Genomic DNA, 12,588 nt, shown 5'->3' on the forward strand with positions numbered 1-12,588 from the left:
CAGTCTGTCACATTTCAACCTCCATACACTACATTCTTTCAGGCCAAACTGCTTCTCAGAACACTTTGCTTCCTTTCTACCCAAGGTGATGACTCCGTTCCATGTCAGTCAAACGATAACCCTTCTGGCATTCTTTACTGCCCCTCATCCTTCTAAGGAAGAGGAGATGCAGCATTTTCTGGATCCAAAGAGGGCCCTTAATTTTATATATATATCATACTAGGGATCACAGGCTGAACCATCAGCTTTTCATGGGATTCGCCAGAGCAAATAAGGGTAAAGCTGTGCAAAAAAGGGACAGATCTTGATGGATTAAACTCTGCATTAAGATCTGCTATGCATTAGCAAAGAAACAGCTTCCAGAAAGTTTGAGGACTCATTCCACTAGAGCTAGGACTGCAAATGCTGCTTTATAATGCGGGGTTGCCAGTCAGCTATGTGCATCACTTGATACAGTCAAAAGAGCTATTGTCTGTATGGTCAGGACCATTTAGAGGGGTCTTTTGCCAGCTTGGTCCTGCAAAATCTCTGGGTTATTGCTCTAGTAACTATTTTAAGGTAAGAAATCTGTGGGTAAAAGTCTCCTGCAGAAGAACAAGTTACTTAACTTCGGTAACTCCTTTTCTAGTAGAGACTTTAACAGTAGATTCCTTACCAACCCTCACTTACACCTCGCTCTGTAAACTGCACTTTCTCAAGAGGAAGGTTCTCTTAGACATAGCATACTGGTAACATGTTCTGACATGGTTCTGTGCCTGTAAGCATGGAATGTGCCAATAAAGAAACTGATATCAGTTCACCTAAGCAGGCACTGCTCAAGTCACAATCCAGTGCAGACATCATCGATGCAAAGCCTTCAGTGTCATCTACCGGCTCTTAGGGTTTCTACTCAGAAACAACAATTGCAAAGGCCTAACCTATTGACTTGCAAGTTCTTGTTTACCTGTTGTTGGTAATCCCTTTTGGAATTTGAACCACTGTGGCAATCATAACCAAGCTCTAATTTGTATTTTAGAATGGTGCCGTAATTCTGAACCAGAAACTGTATCCCCCTCCTTTTAAAGTATATATAAATGGAACATGAAGAAGTTGATTCTAAATGCAGGGATCATCCTTACTTTGATGCTGAGTGTGCAGTCTCCACTCAGCTTACCATGGTGCTTTAGAGCCTTTCTTCAGTGTTTTTACTGCCTGCTGTGCTCAATATACCTGTACAATGTACTTTTTGAGACCTCTTTTTGATTTTGTGATAGATCCAAAGTACCAATAGGTCGAATGGCAAAACCCAAGTCACAGGAGGTCACAGAACAACCTGACTAAAAAATAATAATTTGCGACCTACATGTGATTGGCTATAAATACAGGGATGGTTTTTGTTCCCAAAAAGGAACCATGGGCCTGATTCATACTTTTTTAGTGCTGCATTTGCGTCATTTTTTGACGCAAAAGCGGTGGAAATTCACAAAATTCAATTATATTTTGTAAATTTGCCCTGCTTTTGCATCAAAAATTTACGCAAATGTGGCGCTGAAAAAGTATAAATCAGGCCCCATGTTTTTTAAGCAGCTTGTATTCCTTAAAGTAACAGGTGCTTTAAAACAAAAAACAAAAAGCTTCCTTTTTTGGTATATATTGAGAGGAGAAGGCAATAGTTCCCTGTACTACTATCTGCTCCTCCAAGGTTGACCAATAGGGTTCAGGAAGGGGAAAGGGAAGTGTTAGAAATGGGGTCTCTAGCTGGAAGTCAGTTTACACCCTGTCCAAGTAGGGACCCTCACCCAGTCAGGGTAAGGGTGATACCCAGCTCAGATAACCCCTACTCACACCCTTGGTAGATTGGCAAAAGCAGTCAGGCTTATCTCAGAAGCAACATGTAAAGCATTTGCACATAACAAACAATAATAAGTGAAAACACTACAAAAGAACACCACACCAGTTTTAGAAAAATAGCCAATATTTATTTAGGTAAAGCAGGAAGGACCAAAACGAGGCAAATCCAACATACAGTAATAAAGATATGTATTTTACAAGAATTAACTTAAAAATACAGTTCCTTGAAGTCGATAGCTACATCTGGGGCTATCACGGCGATGTGAACAACAAATCAAACAGTTCAGGACGACCGCGGCTTCGCAGGCCATCTACGGTGTCGGGAAGACCCCAAAGAGTACCTTGGAAATGTAGGGCATCTTGATCCTCATGATGAGATCCAGAGTGCGGCGTTGCTGGCGTTGGCAGGTGTCGGCGGGCGTCAATGCCAGAGGTCGGTGCATGGGTTGTCTAATCCTTGAGGTCACATGCCTTGTAGATCGAACTCCGGGCTGATGACTATGTCAGGAGCACTGGTGTGGATGGTGTCTGGCTGCAGTGCAAAGCGGGATAATGTGACCTGCGATGCGCTCAGGTCACTTGCAGACAGCAGCTTGGTGACAGGGTCCTGAAGCCTTGGTGAGAGGAGGGCTGAGTTGTGAAGCAGGGCGGTGTGACATACAGTGTCTCTAGGTCGCAGTGCAGGCAGTGGCATCGTCATTGCTGAAGGGCTGCTGCTTGTAGGAAGTGGTACGACACAAGGTGGGCTCCGTGCTGCACCCACAAGTTACAGTGCTGACAGGGGTGTCTGTTGACGATGCTGGAGTTTATGGCGCTGGTGTCGATGGACCAGGGCTGCACTGCAGGACGGGACGGTGCTTTGTGTACCTCGTAAGCGGTGCCCTCAGGTCACGGTGCAGGCAGCGCATCAGTGTGAGCGTACAGCGTCATCGTCAGGGATACCAAGGCCAGTGTGTGAGCAAGGTGATGTGGAGTGCGTGGCACACAAGTCACAGTGCAAGCAACAGCTCGGTGACTGCATTAGGCGGTGTCGTTGGTGACAGCAGGGTTGTGGAGTGAAGCGGGGCACTGCTCCATGATGCATTGTCAGGTCATGGTGCAGGAAGCGGCGTAATTGATGGCATTGTTGTGGTTTTTCTTCTGTTGCAGCACAAAACACACAGTTCCCAGTGCTGCAGGCAGATGAAACTGGAGTCTTTGATACCCCTTGACCTCCAGCAGGAGGGAAGGTCTCCTTTAAGCCCTTGGAGAAACTTCACAAGCAGGATACACAGTAAAGTCCAGTCATTAACCCTCTTTAAGGCAGAAGCAGCAACTGCAGGCCAACCCAGCAAAGCATACACAGCAAAGGGGCATTACACCTCCTCCAGCTCTTCAGCTCTTCTCCTTGGCATAGATTCCTCTTGATCCAGAAGTGTTCTAAAGGCCTGGGGATTTGGATCCACTACTTATACTCATCTCTGCCTTCGAAGTAGGCTAACTTCAAAGGAAGGTCTCTGTTATTCACAAGAACCTGCCTTGACCAGGCCTGGCTCCAGTAACACTCCAGGGGGGCAGAGACTACATTGTGTGAGGACAGACACAGCTCTTTCAGCTGCAGGTGTCAGCTCCTCCCTTCCCACTTTAGCCCAGGAGACTCATCAGGATATGTAGCACACACCTCAGCTCCCTTCTATCTAAAGAAAATTCAGAAACAGACCAACTGTCAGACTGACCCAGACATTGATTCCACAGGCAGACCCAGGCACAGAATGGTTAAGCAAGAAAATGCCCACTTTATAAAAGTGGCATTTAAAAAAAGACAATCTAAAAACCAACTCCTAAAGATCTGTTTTTTTAAATTGTGAGTTCAGAGACCCCAAACTCCAGATCTCTATCTGCTTTCAATGGGAAATTACACTAAAATGCAATGCCCATGTTAACCCACAGGAGAGATGGGCCTTGCAATAGTGAAAACTGAATTTGGTAGTATTTCACTATCAGGACATGTAAAACACATCAGTACATGTCCTACCTTTTAAATACACTGCACCCTGCCGATGGGTCTACCTAAGGCGTACCATAGGGGTGACTTACATGTAGTAATAGGGACGGTTTGGGCCTGGCAAGTGGATGCACTTGCCAGGTCGAATTGGCAGTTAAACATTGCACACACAGACACTTCAGTGGTATGTCTGGGACATGTTCATAGGGCTACTAATGTGGGTGGCACAATCAGTGCTGTAGGCCCTCTAGTTGCGTTTGATTTACAGGCCCTGGGCACACATAGTGCACTTTACTAGCAACGTACTTGTAAATCAGATATGTTAATCATGGATAAACCAATCACCAATACAATTTACACAAGGAGCACCTGCACTTTAGCAGTGGTAAAGTGTGCTGAGACAATAAACTAGCAAACACATAGTCCAGCATACCATAAAAACAGAAGGTCAAAAGGCCAAAAGACAGAGGTGAACACGTCAAAAGATCCCAGGTCTAACAGGAAGGCAAACCAGTTACCACCTCCCTTAAGGTGTTGGGAATTGATAAATGATTTGCAACTGAAGGAGTCACCACTTTTATGCCCCTTACTATGTGCAAATTGAGATGGACCACAAAATTGGTTTAAAAAATTGAAAAGAAATTACAGTTGCACACCCTGTGATTTTAAAAATTGGGGATTGCGATCGCAAAATGACTTTGTACACCTGGCTCTTCGTCCTGGCATAGTGGCTCTCTGTCACTCTCGGGTCTCAACTCTATCTTGTACTTTGTGATATGTTCTTTGTTTCCAGGATACTTATGGGAGTCATGCGCTCTGTGCTGTGCAGCATTTTCCACATTTATCTTAAACTGTGAAAATGTTCCATGTAGTCAAGAGAGCATTGATTGGGTGCCGTGATGTACAGAGGTGCAGATTATCATCTGATTTAAATATTGTGTCCTAGATATTGCTTACAAAAATATCGTCCTGCTCCACTTTCTGCTGCTATTTCCACTTTTGTAAACTATATTTAGGACCTAATATTTATATCAGCTGATATTTGAACTATAAAATCATGGATTAACACCACACAGAACATGGTTGGAGGCAGATTACACCAACCTAATCGGGAATAATGTTTCTATACGTACCTTTTTTGGCGTAAATTTGGTTTTGGTTTAATTCATAGTCTTGCTGTTTCTTAGCATCTTTGAAACTTCCATCGACGACCGGGGCTCGTACAGTACCAGCATTGGGCATATTTCAAAGACGTTTTTTCAGTTGTATGTAATGTATACTCATGTTTCTATTCAATTTCCCGCCAAAAAAGGTGTTCGCCTCTTTCCACCTTTTTCTCAATAGAGGTGGCACATTTAAATAGTATAGATGAATAGTACGGCTGCCATGGGGGGTTGTATTACAAACTCTTCTTTATTTGATTGAAAGTGCCATCAGTTGTTTTGGAGATAATTAATGGTTTTGTATTAAAGAAGAGAAGCTGCATCTCCTCTTAACGTAGATGGGTAAAGGTCTAGTAATCTTTACAAGACACATGTTAGACCCCTGACCCCTCCATTTTGGCATCTTTCCTTGTTACAAGCTTTTCTGCTAAAAGGTAGAATCCCTAGTTTCCCTTTCCCTTTATTATGCTCCAGTTTGGCGGATATTTCTGGGGACTCAATTTATCCTATTCCCAGAGTAGTAGAGTAACACCAATGAGCCCCCGTTTCAAGAGACCTTTCGCTAGTTTGATAGAATCGGTCATGCAATTGACTTTGATTTGATTTCCTCAAGTTAGCATTAACCTTAGTTAATTACAGATACCACCCAGAGACGTTGTAAGACGTAGGCAAAGTAGTCCCTTGCCCCCAATCTTTCGCGGGTGATGGGTAAGTGGAACCTAATACAGCCAGCTCTGTTCTTCAAGCAAATTATTTTAAACACAGTTATTCGCAAATGTATTTTTAATGTAGGTAATGTATGTTATTTGTTGCAGAGAAATATTTGTTTTTCAACACTCTGCAACACCCATAAAAAAGTTTATTTTAGATCAAGATAGGACTTTTCATGCGATAAATTGGGAGGGGGTCAGAAAGATTATTTGCAATATTATTAGTGAGCTTTTGTTGTATTGTAATAGTAAAAAACCAAGTCACTATTCCTGAATATGACATGTAAACAGATTTAGAATTTGGACCAGTGTGCCTTACAGTATCAGTGACCAGGCTAAAGAGTACATGAAAGAGCTAAAATTGGATCATAAATGCAAAGCTGTTCCAAAATACACTTTGCCCAGGGCCCGCGAAATATTTAAGATGTCTCTGAGGCCACCTCTACTAAAATAACAATCATGCATGTACAATGGATTAGGGACTTATGTGGAGTTTAGAGGTGTGAGACACTCGCCAACAAGTGGTTGAGTTCCCATCTGCTGTATTTAGATTGACATTGACACCACTGCACTTCTAATATGGCAAACGGGACATATGCCAATTTCTGGCGGATGTCCCACATCCAACAAACTCAAAATATGGCCCTCATTATGATCATGGCAGTCCGTTCCGCACTGCCGGCGGTGGCGGCAGAAACAGCCAACAGAGGAGCGGTCCGGACCGCCAAATAATAAAATGAAACTCATGCATCCTGCACACCACCCACCGCCAGGAAAGGATTCCTGCTGACGACGGCAGAGGCCGTCTACAGGCCGTCGGAAAGGCTCAACCCGCCCATCAAATTATGAACCACCATTCCGCCGACAGTTCCGGAGCGGGAACCACCGCCACACAAAGCCAGGCAGAAATGAAACAAATAGAAGGAAACACTCACCGGAGCTCAACAAAACGTGCAGCGGCAGCCATGGACAGAGAGCTGCAGATCATGCCAGCCTTGCTCCTTGCCATATATCTACACGAAAGAAACCGCCGACGAAGACTACGACGGTAAGTACCGCAACCTACAAAACAAGGGAGGAAAGGGCAAAGTTACATACCCACCCACTCCACCCACCCCGTAAAGCCCCCCCAACCCTTCCTAGCAGCAATAGTCAGACACTCCACACCAAGAGGGATGTACCCCACCGAAGGCCACTGCAACTTGGCCATAAGACATACAATAGCACCACAGCCATAAATTATTGAAACAAACTCAAGGGTGGAAATGCGTGCAGTCCAAACACAGGCCACACAGAAACTTTATTATGAAGCTCACTGGCGAAATGATGAAAACCGGGGCAATGGCCAGTCCAGAAAAAGTCAATTTTCCTTGGCCACAGCTGGCCACACCTGACTCCCACAAGGGCTGGGTACTCCAATCAAAAGGGCACCATAGGGGGATCCAGGCACCTCACGGAATGGGGTTGGGGGGGTGGTGTTGGGGATTTACGACGGGGTGGGACTTTGACTAGCATGAGGAGGTTGGAGGGGGTGGGCTTCTCCTTAGAAGGGGGTGGGGGCTGTTTAGCAGAGGGCGGAGCTGGATGCCTTAGGCTCAGAGCGGGCCTTCTTCTTAAGTGGAGAAGGGGCACGGGAACGGGAAGGCTGGACCGGGGTGGGCTGCGATGTGGAAGGAGCTGAAAGGGCAGGGAGGTGGGCACATTTCGGGACAAGACGGAGTGGGCCGGTTGGTTCGAACAGGTCTACACGGGAGAGGAAAAGTTTCTTGGGAGCAATTGGGGTGGGCGTGGATGAGGACGTGGGAGTGGAGGCAGAGGGAGTTGATGTATGGGGTGTAGGTGTGCGTGTAGCGGGTGCCGGTGACTGCTCAGTATGCTGTGGTGTGGTGGATGTCTGATGGGTGGGTGTCTTGCTGCGATTGAGTGTTTTGGGAGGTGGGGGGTGGATACAGTGGGAGAAGAAAGACAGCTAGTGTGGATGTATGTTGGTTGGGTGTCTGCAAGTCGGGTGAGTGTGCTGCATGTGTCAACTACAGAGGAGGTGGTGAGTGCAGGTGTGGTGTATGGGGTGCATGTATGGCTGTCTGCTATTGTAGTGACTGCAGGAAGAGGAGCAGTAACAGTGAGTGACGGTGCAGTGCATGAGGGTGTGCATGTAGAGGGGACAGGCAGGGAGGCGGAAGAGGCGGGCACACTGGGGGAAGTGGACGTTGTTGTGTGTGCAGATGTATGTTGGCTGTGTGAATGCTTGTGGTGGGAGGTGTGGTGCTTGTGTTTGGAAGTGTGTTTTTTGTGTGTTGAAGTGCTTGGCTGCATATATGAATGTGTGCCTTGGACTGGTGAAGGGAGTGGGGTGCTGGAAGGGGTAGAGGATGTTGGAGGGGGGAAGGAATGGCCAGGGAAACTGGCTGCCGTCCAAGAGGAGGCCAGAGCCTGAAAAGATCTCTGTAGGGCAGACAGACACTGTGAATGCCATCCAGATAAGTATTAGTTTGCTGCACCTCTGATGCTAGCCCCTGTATGGCATTGACAGTGGTTGTCTGCCCTACAGAGATGGTTCTCAGGAGGTCAATAGCCTCCTCTGTGAAGGCAGCAGGGCTGACTGGGGCAGGGGAGGAGGTGCCTGGGGTGAAGGAGATGCCCACCTTTCTGGGTGGGCGGGCACGACCAACTCGGTGGGGAGCAGAAGGGAGGGCACTGATGGTATGGGTGATGGCGGAAGATCTCACGGTCGTGAATTGTCCACTAGTGTCCGCCACCGCCGGAGGACTCCCATCGGAGGTGGTTTCAGATTCACTACCACCGGTGGTAGTAGCCTCACCCATGGAAGTCCCCTCGCCCTCCCACCTACTGGTCCCCTGGGTGTCCGTTGTCTCTGCCTCCGAGGATCCGTGGGCCGCTGTCTCCCCACTAGCCGGTGCCTCAGCTCCCTCGCCTCATGTTGATGCTGTACCAGACACACAAAAGAGAACAGGGATGGGGAGAAAAAACAGGAGAGACACTTGTCAGTCGCTGAATGCTGATACACAATGGCCAGACATACACCTACCCAGCAGACACACCCAACAGGCAGCACCGTGCACGAGGCCCATGACCATGGCCCTGACTACTGAGCAGTATACTGACCTACACCCATATCCTGTCATTGCATTGAAGCTGAGGTAGGTGAAACCTGACAGGAACACCCCTACACCCTTTGGGGAGCACACAGTAGCTGTACACCAGTCAAAACCCTTCTCTAAGCCCCATGAGCCCTATCGCACACACACTCATCCTTCCAGGCTGAAGTAGGGGCTGTGAGTACTCACCCCCATGTGACTGCTGTGCAGCCTTCAAGCGCCCATCCAGGTATGGGTACGACACCCCCAGGATTCTTCGCATTAAGGGGGTCAGTGCCCGATGGGCACCCCTACCACGTTGGGAGGATTTTCCCAGCTGGGCCTCACTGATCTTCCATGCCCAGCGCCTCAGGTCCTCCCACCTCTTCCGACAATGGGTGCTCCGCCGGTTGTAGAACCCCAGGGTCCGTACCTCCTTGGCAATGGCATGCCAATGTGCCCTCTTCTGGTGGGCACTGACCTAGTAGGGAGACACAGAGAAGAAACACAGAGGTCAGGCACCTGCACAATGGCAATAGCTGGCTGATTGTTAGACATAGGACAGACAGTACTCCCAGACATGCAGGACAGTGGCATGCAGCATTCCATGCACCAAGCCCCATCCTGGCTCACAGGAACGCACTTCAGAGCAATCCACCCCATCCATTACACACACACAGTGACCCCCAAACCCGGACTCACCTGTACCTCTGGCTGGCCATAGAGTCTGCCGTACAGGGGCAGGACCGCTTCCACCAGTTTCTCCATTTCTTCCTGGGTGAAGGCCGGGGCCCTTTTCCATGCACCACGTGAACATCCATAGCCAGAGGCAGGCCACAGCAGTACACAGAGTGGAGTACTTGTCCGCACAAGATCAGGGAGTCAAGTGAGCACACGATGACGAACGCGCGTATGTTCTGCGGAGGATCATGATATGCCAAGATTCCCCATTGCCATCCTTGTTATCCAATGATGGTGCGAACAGCGGAAAACACCCCTGAACGCTGTGACGTCAACCGCTAGCGGTCTTAGGTCACTTCCACAATGAAGGGGCAGAACTACATTGGGCAGACATTTTGCCATCACCTACGCATCTTGAAATTCAATTTAGTCACAATGCTGGGCCTACTAGCCATATGAAGCACATATGTCTCTATCCATACAGTATATTATCACACATGATTTACTCCGTTCCCTCTTAGTGATGTCAATGTACATCTGTCAGGTTGCAGTTATTGTACAGACACTACTATGAAGAATGCAATGAATGTATTTAGCAAATATGCCTGTGTATGTGTGCACATGACTCCTTGTTCTCACCCCTCACAGGTACAGACCCTTGTGGCGAGGAAGGGCACCTTCTGTGTACAGACCACTTGTGGATATGGAGACCATGGTGGAGCGTCAGATCATTATCACTTACAGACTCACACGTGCAACTATTCAGGACCTATGTGCATTGCTGGATCCTGCACTGACTCCCGGAAATTGTAATCAGCATGCCATTCCAACTGAGGTGCAGGTGCTCTCCGCACTCCATTACCTGGCCACAGGCTCATTTCAAGGGATATTGGGCATGGGTGCTGGTTTCTCACAGCCAATGTTCAGCCAGGTACTTACAAGATTTCTAAATGCATTTGTTCAACATCTGCAATCCTATGTGCGATTCCCCCAAAGTGCTGAGCTCCCTGCCATCAAGTCAGACTTCTATGCCTTTGCAAACATTCCCCATGTTATTGGTGCCATTGATGGAACCCACATACCCATCATCCCCCCAATAGTGAGTGAACAGGTGTACAGAAACAGGAAGAACTTTCACTCCAGGAACATCCAATTGGTATGTGCAGCAGACCAGTACATATCCCATGTGAATGCCATGTTTCCGGGTTCAGTCCATGATTAATTTTTTTTGAGGAACAGTAGTGTGCCACAAAAGATGGAACAACTCCAAGAGGACAGAGGGTGGATCATAGGTAAGTGTGCCTGTCACTAACTGACACATTGCTGGAAAACAGCCTGTCAGACTAAGGACATTCCAATGACGACTCTGTATTGACCATTTCTCTAGGTGATTCTGGCTATCCAAACTTGCGTTGGCTCCTGACACCAGTGAGGAATCCCAGGACAGATGCAGAGAGGAAATACAATGAGGCCCATGGATGTACTAGGAGGGTGACATAGCGTACTATAGGTCTCCTGAAGGCTAGATTTCGGTGCCTAAATATCTCTGGGGGTTCCCTGGCCTATGGGCCTGATAAGGTGTGTAGGATAGTGATGGCCTGCTGCATGCTGCACAACGTGGCAGTGAGACATTCAATCCCCCTTTTGGAGGTGGAGGGTGCTATAGATCCTGATCTGTTACCTCAGAGAGGTGTGGAGAGTGATGGTGAGGATGAGGAAGGGGAAGATGTAAATTCGAGAAACCAACTGATAAAACTCTACTTCCAATAACTGTATATGTGGTTAGTGACTGATACTGTAAGTGTGCCATGTCAACTAGGGGGAATTGGTCATGATATGCGAGTCATGGACCTCTTCAGCATGGTACAGACAGACAACATAAGCATTCCCTTCTTGACTATTTAGAAACACACTGTGCCAGCAGCATGCACAATTTGACAATAACGTTTATTCCTGCCTGTTGCATCATTACTCCACTTTGTTCAACATTGAAGACAGGGTGCAGTGTTACAGGTGAGATATGTTGTTTATTGGTGGAATACAGTGAAATGTGCTATGTACAGTGATGGAAGTCGTTATGGTTGATTGTCCTCAAAACCGACTTGGTGGCAGTCCTGTTTGATTTCATAGGTGGGTCCTATTTGTAGTTCAGTACATCATTTAGCCCTCAGCTAAGTGCAGTTGGTGAATGAGTGGGTTGGTTGCTTGGCAGTAGCAGCAGTGCCAATTGTTGGTAGGGGGCTTGTTCTTTGCTGGGTTTCCAGTGCCATATCTTGGCCTGAGACTACATTTGGGCGCCTGCTGTGAAGCTACTTGGGGTGACATGGTCGGCCCTTGTGATTCCTGGGAGGGTTTTTCCAGTGCTGTTTCAGCTGCTTGGGACAACTGTTGCTGTTTGTCCAGTGCTGTTGTGGGGACATCTTGTCCGATGTGGGTGTCTGAGGGTTTGTTGACCAACTGCAGCAGTGCTCCAGCAATGGTGGCCATTGTGGCATTGTGTTCTTTCCACTGCTCCATGGCCTGTTGGTGGTATTCCAGCTGCATCCTCTGACTTTGCTCCAGGGTGGTTACACTCTGGACCAACCTGTCTTGGGTATGTTGGTATGCCCCCAATACCTCTGCAATGACGTCCTGGGCTGCTGCATCTATCCGGTGCCCTACCCCCTGACCCACTGGGGCACTTGACCTTGCCCTGGCCCCCTGTGCCTGTATCCCCTGGACGTGCCACTAGTACGGGGGCCCTCGTCTTCCTGCATGTTGGGGGTAGGAGACTGTGGCCTCTGTTGCTGTGGTACACCTGTTTGTGCCCTGGGTCCACTGGTTTGGGCACACCTGCCCTGGCCTGCTGGTCTTGACTGGGTGTTAGGGGTGACAGTTTTTTCCTGGCTGGGGCTGCTGCATGGTGAGCATCCAGGGCTGTGTGAGGGGCCTGCCTGCTCATTAGTGTCCACAGATACTTCACCAGTGCCCATTGATGTGCCTCTGTCTCCCTAGAATGTTTTGGCACTCCTTGTCCCCTCTATCAGGGTTGCATGGGTGGTGGTGCCTGTTGGGGGACATAGAAGTGTTTGTTACATATGCAGGAGGGTTTGAGGTGGGCAGTACTGTACAATTTAGTGCGG

The sequence above is a fragment of the Pleurodeles waltl genome, chromosome 9 (genome assembly GCF_031143425.1).
Source record: "Pleurodeles waltl isolate 20211129_DDA chromosome 9, aPleWal1.hap1.20221129, whole genome shotgun sequence".
NCBI lineage: Eukaryota > Metazoa > Chordata > Amphibia > Caudata > Salamandridae > Pleurodeles > Pleurodeles waltl.